At 56.8% G+C, this 11,657-nt stretch overlaps 1 protein-coding gene across 1 annotated transcript in view; it reads right to left on the reverse strand.

Moving 5' to 3' along the window:
• The window catches only part of ZNF362 (zinc finger protein 362), a 40,577-nt gene extending 30,429 nt beyond the window's left edge, over window positions 1–10,148 (reverse strand). Inside the window, exon 1 of the mRNA XM_025278473.2 lies at window positions 10,027–10,148. The gene's annotated coding sequence lies outside the window, so the exon portion shown is untranslated. The remainder of the gene's footprint in view (window positions 1–10,026) is intronic.
• Between the last annotated feature and the right edge of the window lie 1,509 nt (window positions 10,149–11,657).

An 11,657-nucleotide genomic window follows, 5' to 3' on the forward strand; every position in this document is an offset into this window, starting at 1 on the left:
CTTATCTGCCCGAGCCCCAAGGTGGCTGTGAGCTTCCCAAGATCAGGGCTTGAGTCTGGTTCTTGGCTGAGCGACTTCCTGGACAACCCTATACTGGGACTCAGCAGCACAGCCCACTAGGGCTCTTCCTTCAGGTCTCAGCTGAAGGTCACTCTCTGACCCTCTCCTGTTATACACACCCCATAGCCCTTTACACTTCCCCTCCCCTGCCTCTGTATCTTGGCTCTAAACATCCCGCTCCCCACCGCTGCTACCCTTGAACACAGGGTTGAGAACCTGCCACAACCCCAGAGCCTTGCACGGGACGCACAGTAGGTGCTTAAGTGCCTAGTTCACCCTAGCTGCTGGATAGATGTTCACTGAAGAAACACATGGGAGGAGGAGGGGATGTGTCTATGTGGGCCTCAAAGATGGGGACGTTTGCCAGGAAAGCGAGAGAGCAGAGGGAGAGCATTCCAAGCAGAAACCACGGATGCAGACATGGGAAAAGCTGCTTGCTTCTTAGGACAGCAATGTGTTCAAAAATATGTTCCCTGCCCCAGAGAGGGGGCTTCCCCAGTGGTTCAGCGGCAAAGAATCTGCCTGCAATGCAGGAGATGCAGGTTTGATCCCTGGGTCAGGAAGATCCCGGGAACTGACAGCCCACTCTAGTACTCATGCCTGCAGAATCCCATGGGCAGAGGAACCTGGCAGGCTACAGCCCATAGAGTCACAGAGTTGAACACAACTGATCTGAAGTGACTCAGCACGCAGGCATGCCCCAGAGAGGGGCAACAAGGTACTGCTGGGGTAGGGCTGGACTAGGGGTAGGAGTGCTCCTGAGAAGATGAGCTCATCCCACTGAGGGATGAACAAAGACTGCATGAAGGTATAACTTACTGTTGGAGGGAAGGGGAGATGTCAAGAGAGATGCCAGCAAAGGGCAGGCTGGGTGGGAAGAACTGTATGTGCAAAGGCCCTGAGGCAGGAAAGCACACAGCATCATGTTGGTCTGGTGTGAGCCCAGTGTGGGCTTCTCATGGGCTTCCCTGGTGGCGCAGTGGTAAAGAATCCACCTGCCAATGCAGGATGCAGGAGGCACAGGTTCAATCCTGGGTCGGGAAGATCCCCTGGAGGAGGAAATGGCAATCCACTCCAGCATTCTTGCTTGGAAAACCCATGGAGAAAGGAGCCTGGAGAACTTACAGTCATAGGGTCCACAAGAGCCCAGTGTAGGAATTCCCAGGGGAAGGAGGGAAAGGTAGCCAGGGCAATTCACAAAGGGCCAGAGTTCCAGGCTTAGACACTTAGATGAAAGGCCATGTGGGACAATGTTCAGGGGTCCCTGAGCTGAGAAAGGCCATGGTCAAGGTTTTCAGTAGACAGGTCATCATGGGGCCAGGAGGATGGCCTGCATGGACAAGCAGGAGTTGGTCTAGGAGAGAGAAGCTGAAGTTTCCCGTCTTCCCAGCACCTTGAGACCCCATTCCCACGACCCCTCTGCCCTCCATATGCCCCTACTCTACACAGCCCGGAGTCCCGAGTCCCAGCTGCTGCACCCCACCCCATCCCCAAGACCCAGGCCAGCCTCGGAAACTTGCTCCTGGGAACTTCCTGTGAGGAACTAGGCTCCCGAGGGTCCTGGATCCAATTAGGCTGGGTTTCCGCAGCCCTGCAGGGCTGGGAAGGGCTGTTTTCATTGAGGCTGGGGCTGATCAGAGCGGAAGGGGGCTGCTGTCTGCGCCCTGGTCAGTGGGAGCTGGGATGCCGCACCCTCCCCTCCCAGTCCCCCCTCTCCCACTATCGGCCACCCAGACACCCAGGGTGGTAATCCTCTCTGGGAGCCCCAGCGTCTCTGCCAGGGAACAGGCCATGACTGCCTTCTCAGGGCTGAGAGGACATTCCGCAGGCTTTGAACCCATGCCCTCCTCTGCTGCCACGTCCCCTGGGGACCCCCAGCTCCCATCCCCAGCGGGAACTCCTTCTGCCAGTGTGAAATGACCATAATAATAAGTCACTGAGCGCTTCTTCCCTCCCAGGCACCGTTAGGTGCTTTACAAGCATTTCTCACTCAGGCTCCTAATGACCCCTGTGAGGTGGATGCTGTGAACATTTTGAAATATAACACAAATTCAGGAAGATGCCTGGAACAAAAATGAGCAACTTGACGACTTATTACAAAGCCCACATCCAGGGTGCCCCAAAGCCCCCACCCATGTCTATTCAACATGTCTATTCAAAGTCCCCCACACCCCACAAAGATTCCACCCTGCTGGCTTCTAAGGCAATTTCTCCCTTGCCTGCCTGGGTTCATGAATGAGACTTGGAGAGGATGTAACCTGCCAACCATGCAGCTGGTGGGGGCAGAGGGAGCCCCTTCTGTCCGCTCACTGTGTGACCTTTAGCAAGTCCATTTCCTCTCTGGGCCTTTTTTCCTTCCTCTATAAAACAAAGAGATGCAACTAAACCACTGCCTGGGTTCTTGGACCCTCTGAGGGGCAATGTGGCCACTGAGTATTGAAAGTACAGATTCTGGAACAAGACAAGGTCAAAGCCACAGAGACTGTTATCGAACTGGGATGGTAACAGTATCTCCTCAGCATTGCTGTGAGGATCTGATGAGTTAATAGGTATAACATCTTTAGAACAGAGCCTGGTCTGTGGTAAGGATTCCGTGGTGGCTGCTACCATTTTGCTATGAGGTTCTCCAAGGCACATGGGAGCCTTTCCTAACCTTCTGAAGACTCCTGGAAATGGGACCAACCAGAGATGTCAACTGGGCTGGGGGCAGGGAGCGGGGTGCAGTTTCTCAGGACCCACAGGGCTGCCCAGTGGCCTGGTAGAGAGTCAAGTCTGGGATTAGCTCAGAGCAAGAGCCAGCTGCTGAACCCCAGCTGCGGCCTGGCCCCCAGGAGCTTTCTAGATAGGTCCTTGGGGGTCCCAGGCTGGGAACCCCCAGCAGGTGATCAGAGCCTGTACTGGGACTGTATCTCAGGACCCCTGGGGGGCAGCCTGTGGGGCAGGACAGATGGGGCCCAAGGCTGGCGTGGCAGCCTGCAAAGTGGGCCCTGAGCAGGGCAGAGCCGCGAAGGGAGGGCTGGGCTGATCAGAGAGAGGGATGGGTTGGGTCTGGGCTGGACATGTGGGTGGGAGGGTCAAGGCCACGGAAGACCTAGCACAAGCCCCAGCAGACCAGGCCCACCTCCCCCAGGTCTCAGGGCCACCACCCTCTCCGTGGTCCTTGACTTCCCACCTCGGGCCCTTCACTCCGGCTCTTCCCTCTGCCTGGAATGCCCTCACCCGGAAAACTTCAAGCCAGATCACTTCATCCCTGAAGCACCTCTCCCCTATACACACCATCATCATCACTGGTTACAGTAAATGTAAAAGCACCAAGCTATAGGACAGCCCTCGTCATAGGAAAGTGGTTCCTTTCCAGCAGGTAATGGAAAGTCTGTAATCATATCCTCAGCTGTGTTTGCCTCAAGTCTCCAGACCAGGGCAGGGACAACATTGGTCCCCCCCACCGGTGTCCCCAGCATCGAGCAGGGGGCCTGGTACACAGTAAGTGCTCGAGAAGCATTGATGAGTGAAGGCGGGAGGTCCAGGCAGGCTGCAAGCAGATCTGGGTGGGGCATGGGCACACGTGAGTGCACAGGTGTGCGGGAGGGATCCTGGCCAAAGGATGTAAGGCCCGTGTAAGATGCACTGATGTGTAAAACACACATGTGCAAGATTATGGCTGCATGCAGGTGATCAACACAGCATGCACGTAAGCGTGGAAGGACCTGAGCAGGGGCAGGCAGGCGGCTGTGTGTGGGTTCCTGGGAGGTACACGCGGGTATATGACTACCACGTGTAATCCGTGGGTGGCAGGAGTGCATGCGTGTATTCACATGTGTGGACACACACTCTAGCGGACTTGTCTTCTGAATGCCCAGCTCCTATAGCCCCAGTTCAGGGCATCTCTGGTAGTGTTTCTGAAACAGCAGGGCAGCCCCTCAAACTGGCAAAAGTGGGGTAGCAGAGGTAGGGTCAAAGGTGGATGTGGAAGGACTGGGGGTGTGAATATGTGTGTGCGTGATGTCTGGAGGGTGTGTCCACCCCAACCAGGTGCACCTGCATTGAATCCCAGAAGCTAAAATGGCTAGACGGTCCCCTCAAGGAGCATGAAGCCTTTGCTCAAAGGTCAGAGATGGACTCAAATGGTGAGGACTACCCCCACAGACATTCTGCCACATGGATGAGGCAGAGACAAGGCAGGATGCTGTGGGCCCCACAGCCAAATCCCAAGGCCCTCCCCACACACCATAACACTCAACACACCACTCAGCCCCCTCCCCAAATCCTTACCAGCTTCTAGAGTCTGACCATAGTCCTGGCAGTAGGAAGCTGAACCCACAGCCCCCAACACACTTCCACGCCACCCACCTCCCAATCCCACCCAAGTCCAGGTAGGATGCTGGGCCCTCTGCAGCCCTGTGCATCGGGGAACATTCCCCACCAAAGTGGAGATAAGGAAGGCGGTGTGACAGAGGGAGCAGCTCCCCTACCAGGGCTGTTGCTGCCTTTGACCCCAAGACACATACCATGGCAGCCAAGTGACACCTGGGGAGAGGAAAGCCTACCACGCAAGGCACCCAGAGGTGTGGGTGGCCCTGGACAAGGCCCATGCCTCTCCTTTCCCGCTGCAGTCTCCCCAGTGGACAGACTGAGGTTTGGCTGGCTAATCTGTGAGGTCTGCCTCTTCAATTAACATGTGACTTTAGATCGAGTGGTTCTCCAAGGACTGGGTACATATGGGGCTGCATGGAGATGTCACTGTCCTGTTGCCTTAAGTACACCAAGCCTGTCCAATACCCTGGACCAGGGCCAAGCGCGATGCTACAGGGACAGGAGGGGCTCGGGAGGCATGTATGCTTGGTGCCAGGTCACACATACAACACCAGGCACCAGGTGGCCTGCCCCCAGGGAGCTCACAACCCAGTGGGGAGAAAGAAGCTGCTGAAGTCACAAAACCACAAGGTCAGAAGCACTGGGAAACCATAACGCTAACATCACTTCCCAAGTGTTATTCACAGGGTGGGAGCAGCACTTTGCCCTCTGTAAAGACGATCTTTCCAGAAATGACGATGGTCTGACAAAGGGAGGCTGAGGGGCCTGGTCAGGAGGGAACTCCCCATCACTCTAGCAGAGATCAGAGGCCCTCTTGTCAAGGATGGGGGAAGGGGGTTCCCGCTCTGCGGAGGGGTCGGGTGAGTTTGGACTTGCCCTCAACAGCTGTGGGGTTCTAAGGCGGAGTCCTGGAGTGCTGCGTTCAAGTCACACAATGTGCCTGATGAGCTCTGTGGACTTGGCTGTTATCTCATGTCTCTGTGCCTCTGTTTCCTTAGCTGTAAAATGGGAGTGATAACAATGAGGATTAAGCATGTCCATGTGTACAAAGCCTTTTGGAACATGGCCTGGCACAAAGTGAGCACTCGGGGCCACTAAACAAGTAAGGCAGTGAAGAGCCTCTACGTAAGGGTCTAAACCCCAGATCGGGGCTTCCCTGGTGGCTCAGTGGTAAAGAATCCTCCTGCGATACAGGAGGTTTGGGTTCGATCCCTGGGTCGGGAAGATCCCCTGGAGAAGCAAACAGCAACCCACTCCAGTATTCTTGCCTGGAGAATTCCATGGACAGAGGAGCCCGGGGGGCTGCAGTCCACAGGGTAGCAAAGAAGTGGATAAAACTTTGCGACTAGACAGCAACAAAAAACCCCAGATTGGATCAAATGCGGACTCCAGTGTCAAAGGTTCTGAGTCGGAAAGCTTCTCAGATGCCAAGTTCTGAGATTGGAAGAGACTGGGATTCTTAGATCCTGTGATTTAATCATCTCATTATTTCCTGACAACAGCCTGGAGCCTCCCAGGGGAGAGGAGGGCAGAGAGCTCGGTGTCACTTCATCTCCCAGGAGCTGCCCCGCTGCAGGGTTTCCACCACACCTGGGCTCCCTGGCATCTCCTCACCTCCATCAAAGCCACAGCCACCCCACACTAGACCCACCTGCCCACTCGCCTGCATGGGGTTTAAGCACCTGCCAGCCGTGCAGACAGGCAAGAAGTGCAAATAAATAAATACAGGAAGAAGTTTCAGATACTGGTAAGAGCTGCAAGGGATGATGTGACCATGAGTGACAGTGGGAAGCTGTTACAGAGCAGGTGGTCAGGGAAGCCCCAACTGAGTCGAAGCCGGTGAAACAAGAAGGCACCAGCCATGCAAGCATTCTAGGTTTGGGTGGATGTGCAAAGGCCCTGTCAATAGGCTTTGTAAATTCAAGCTGCAGAAAGAAAGTTGGTGTGGCTGAACATGGTGAGACTGGGAGATAGGGGAGCTGAGATGGAGGGGCGGGCAGGCCCAGACCATAAAGGGCCTTGTGTGATGTCCTCGGTCACGTCCAACTCTTTGTGAACCCAAGGATTGTAGCCTGCCAGGCTTCCCTGTCCGTGCAAGTCTCTAGGCAAGAATACTGGAGTGGGTTGCCATTTCTTCCTCCAGGGGATCTTCCTGACCCAGGGACTGAACCTGTGTCTCTTGAGTCTCCTGCATTGCAGACAGATTCTTTACCACTGCGCCACTTGGGAGGCTCATAAAGGGCCTTGTAGGCCCCTAAAGGACATTGGGTTTTTGGTCTTTGAAATGCTTAGGAAATATGAGAAGAGTTTCAGCAAGGGAATGACAAGGTTAAACAAGGTTTTCAGGGTCCCCAGATCATTGGGCTCATTCTGAAACCATAATGGTTTTCAAAATCAAGGCAGGGCCTGAATTAGTAATCAACAATCCTTCTCGATATACACCAAACTCCTATCACGTGCCTGGCCAGGGCAGGGAGATCGTAGACACTGTTGTGGTGGTTCCCAACAAGCCATGAGTCATAGAGATTACCCCATTTAAAGATCAAGAAGTAGAGGCTCTGAGAGAAGAATGTGCCCAAAGTCATACAAGCCATATACCACACTGTGAAAAAAAAAAAAAGGATCTTGGTCCCAGCACCCAGATTCACCATCACAAGAGTATTTTCACGCCTCTACTTCTCAGAGAGACCTTCCCTGGGAACTCATGTGGCGCCCACAAATACTGCCTGAGCTAGTGCTTTCTGCACCCTACTGGCTTTGGAGCCCTCGAAGACTGTACTTGTATATCACATGGCTGTCCAACCCGGACTAGGGAAGCTGGGGATTGAATGGAGGGATGGACAGATGGACGGGCAGATGAATGACTACTGAAATGGCTAACCAATAAATTAACAAATGTACAATGAAAGAATAAAGGAATAATCTAGCAAACTAATGAATGAACTAATGGGTGGAGATGAAGGAAAGAAGGGAGGGAGGGAGAAAAGAAGGAAGGGACTCACTTTACAGAACGGCAGGGAAGTATCTGCCCACGGAAGGGCTAGAGATAGACTAGTGCTGGCCATTATAATGTCCCCGGCCCCATCACTACAACAACCAGCAACCAGTCATGTCCTGGGCCCAGTGGAGTCTGGCGACTAGGTAAAGTGGTTCCCTCTCCCTCTGAGTGTCTCACAGAGAAAAGAAGACAGGAAACCATGGCTCTGCTCCTAGCTGGGACCCAAATCGCTGGGTGACTTCAAGCCAGTGGCTTCCCCTCTCTGAGCCCAGATGACCTCTCCGGGCCTTACCAGCTCTGATAGTCTTAAGGGGGCGGGCTTCTACATTTTTCTTTTTTTTTTTTTACACAGTCACTGAGGTCAGTAGATGAATCTGAAAAATCAAAAACTAGAAGTTAGGAAAGACACCTATCCACAAGTACCAAAATCTACCCAGGAAAAGGCTCCCTGGACAAGGAATCCAGAAGCCTGAGTTTAAGCCCTCCTCTGCCACTGCTCAACCTCTCCAAGCCTCAGTTTCCTAAGTTTTAAAATGGAGTTGAGTATCCTCACCTTAACAATTTCACCCAAATGAGTTTCTGGGAGAACCTGATGTGATAACAACCATGCTCTACACCCAGGCAGGATTATGATGTTGGGGGCAGGGGGACAAGTGAAGGCGGACATGCTCTTCCATCCCAGTCCAGTTCTGTCCAAAATGACTCTTCCAGGAGTCAACCCCCACCTCCCCTGCCACTCTGCCAACAGAGAACAGTGGAGAGACCCCAGACGTGAAAACCTGAACATCTCTGTCTCAGATCTCCTAACTGGCAGTGTGACTTTGGGCAAGTCACTTCCCCTCTCTGGACTTCAGTTTCTCCATCTGAAAAATGCCTAGCTTAGTTCCCCTCTGGCTCAGACACACCAAGTTCTGCAGCCCTGAATCCCTAAGTCTCAGCCTTCAACCCCTGGCTCTGCCTGAATTCAGCTCACCCTGCCCAGTGGAGCCTTAACACAGGAGTGACTGGAGGGGTCTTGCCTCCATGAGACCTTGGGGCAGGGGTTAGACAGGCTTAGGGTCCTCCTAGGACAGACAGACTTTTCCATAAGGGCAAGACCAGGCCCAACCTGCCCAGGCGCCTTGGACAGCGCCAGCCACACCAGACCTTGTAGACCTTGAGAACCCTTCTGTAGCCTGAAAGCCAGCAAGTCCTGACCTGTCCAGAGGGATGCTCCAGGAACTTCACCCAAGTGTAAACTCCCTTCAACAGGGAGCCTCCAGGATGCAGGGCAGAGGCGGTAAGAGCATACCACAGGGAAGAGGCTCAGACCACCCCCACCACCAAACTCTCCTGCCCCTCCCCTCAGACAGGACCCACTGGGGCTGCCCGCCTGCCCCCAGCCAAACAGCCAACCACCTGAGGGCATTCACCCAGATGGTACCTACCAGGGCCTGGAGGCCCACCAGGGGAAGGGGCTCTCCGGCGGGAGCCACCCCAGCACTGAGGACAAGATTTCCGCCTACAATAGGGCCCTGGCCACCCATGAAGGAGACAGGCTCACCCCCCCCACCCCCACCCCCCACAGAGCTCACAGCTCTGAGGGTTGCACACTGCTCCAGGGCACGGTGGCAGACAGCAGGATTATTTCCTCATGCCAAGGGTCTTAGCTGGAAACCGGGGGTCCACTCAGAGCCCCTACTGCAAACCCTTTCCTCCAAATTTGAGAATATAGCTCCTTACAATGCCTCTTCCAAAAGACATTTCCTGGTCCCCGAAACCCCCATCCCCAACCTTCCACAATCCCCCCCGCAGTTCTGAGGAAATGGGCAGTTAACTTTTCCCAAAAATCCCGCAAAGGCGGCTGGCTGGGGGGAGAAATGCGCCCCGAGATCCTTTCGCGGCATTTCACCGCCTTCCAAAAAAAAAAAAAAAAAGCTTAAAAAAAAAAGAAAACTTTCGGAGTTAACTTTAAATTCCCAACCCTCCCCCCCAAATCGCCCAGCGGCTTCCTTTTTTTTTTCTCTTTAAGTGCTATTGCATTGTGTCTCACCTCCCCGAAAGGCTCGCGGCTCTCGCCAAAGAAAAGGAAAAAAGCCAACCCTTCGGGTGCCCCCTCTGCTTCCAGCCGCCTCTCCCACATTCTCAGACAGTTTTATTAAAATTTTCAGACAAAAGAAAAACAAAAATGGCAGCCTGGCTTATTTTTAAAACAGGACAGGGACGCCATATTCTGCAGATCTGCAAAAAAAGGGAGAAATCCGGCACTGGCCGCTCCACCGGGCCGGCTGCAAAGTGCGCGAACCGCGCCGTTTGCAATCCGTTTATTTGCATTAAGCCCCATGAATCATTGTTTACCGGAGAATTGCAGCAGGTTTGAATAGCCCGGCTTAAGAAAACACACACACGCGCGCACACCACACACACACACGCACACTCGGAGAACAGACCAGACACGCCGCCGGAGACACTTCCTACCCCGCGCGCCGCTGTCGCCACCGCCGCTCCGGGCCCGGCCCGAGGCGCAGGCGGCCCCGGGCCCTCGGAGCGCCCCGGCCCGCGCTGACAGCGCCCGCGCCCCGGCCGGCCCCCCGCCCGCAACTCGGCGCAACTTTCCCGCGGGCGAGTGCCCGCTGCCGCCGGGCCCGCTCCCCGCGCCCCGGGCCCGCACGGACCTGGCTGTGCTGGCGGCGGCTCCGGGACGCGGCCGCAGCCCCGCGCCCGGCGGCCCGAGCAGGGCCGGGCTGGGGCTCCGGCTCCGGGCTCCGGCTCCGGCTCGGTGCGGAGCCGCGCGCAAACCTTCCGGGTCGCCTGCTGTTCACTTCTGGGTTCTGCAAGCGCCGAGGCGGCGGCGGCGGCGGCGGGAGGCTGGGTCTGCAGCGCCGCGCGGCCCCCCGTGCGCTCGGCGAGCCCCCGCGCCAGGCGCCCGGCTCCGGGGGGGCCGCGTCGGGCCCCCGCCTCTCCAGCTGCGCAGCCCGTCCGGCCCCGGGGGCTCCCGCGAGTGGGCAGCGCCGGGCTCCGGCGACGGCGCGCGAGGGGAGGGGGCCGGGCGGGGGGCGGGGGCGGGCCGCGCGCTGGGGGCCCCGCTCGGGCCCCGGGGCCTCGTCTCGAGCTCGCCGCCGCCGCCGCCTTGCAAAGTTGCGCGGCGCCCCCCGCCCGCGCCGCGCCGGAGGCAGAGCCACAAAGGAACTCCTCGCCCCCCTCCGCCCGCCCGAGCCGCGCGGGGAGGGCACCGGAGCCCGCGGCCCTAGGCCAGCCCCTTCCCCAGCGCGGGGGCTCCCGGGGCCCCGGCGGCCGCGGCCATTGTCCCGCCCAGGCCCGGCCGTCGCCTCGCCGCCCCCTCCCCGGCGACGGCGGGCTGGGGGACCTGGGCCTGTCGTGCCGCGGCCCGGACCAGGCCGAGCCTGCGCGGGGCCAGGCGGCACCCGGGGGTCTTCCTCGCAGACCGCAGGCAGGAGGGGACCCCTAGGATGGGCCCTCCACACCTGATAACCAACGACCGCGTTCAAAATCCAGCCTAAGATTTTTTTTTTTTAAGTCGAGGACACGGGGATGGGGGCAGAAGTTTGTACATGCCAGGCCACCCCTCCCTCATTAAGCTCCAGCCCTCCCTGGCCCTAGGCCCGAGCCCCCAAAGGGTGGGGCCGCCGGAGGCTGTCAGCGGCTCTCCTCGCCGAGTCTCTCAGAGGTGGCACCGGCTGTCCCCCAGCTCCAGACCTCAGAGCCATCTGTGTGTGACTCCTCCTCCCGCCTCACCCTCCCCAGCCAATCAGTCACCAAGTCCTCCCGATCCGGCCTCCCGGGCTGTGTCAGCTTCCAAACTTCACTTCTACCTGAGGCGGCGGCCAGTCCCCGGGTCCTTTCAGGGGCTCAGACCTCCCGTGACACTCAACTGCCACTCGGCCTCTAGGTCTCAATGAATCGAGGCTGGCCTTACCTCAGGGAGCACCCAGTCCCTGGGGAAGGACATACATAAACAATCACCTGCCAGTGTTTGCCTTCCTCCAGGAAGCATTTCCCAATTGGCTAAATGGTGATTAAGGGCCTCCTATCAGACACCCTGCTGGTTGGCTGGAAACACAGCTGTGAGCAAATTGGACAAAGTTCCGGCCCTCATGGAGCTTCCAGTCTAGCACAGGATGTCAAGGTTGTGAACAACTAGAGGACTCATGTGGACCGTCTGTGATAAGTTCCAAGCACAGTACGTGGCGCAGAGCAGAGTACAATACATATGCCGTGCTGCGTGCTAAGTCGCTTCAGTCGTGTCCAACTCTTTGCAGCCCTGTGGACTGTAGCCCGCCAGGCT

This window comes from Bubalus bubalis, chromosome 2 (assembly GCF_019923935.1).
Source record: "Bubalus bubalis isolate 160015118507 breed Murrah chromosome 2, NDDB_SH_1, whole genome shotgun sequence".
Taxonomy (NCBI): Eukaryota; Metazoa; Chordata; class Mammalia; order Artiodactyla; family Bovidae; genus Bubalus; species Bubalus bubalis.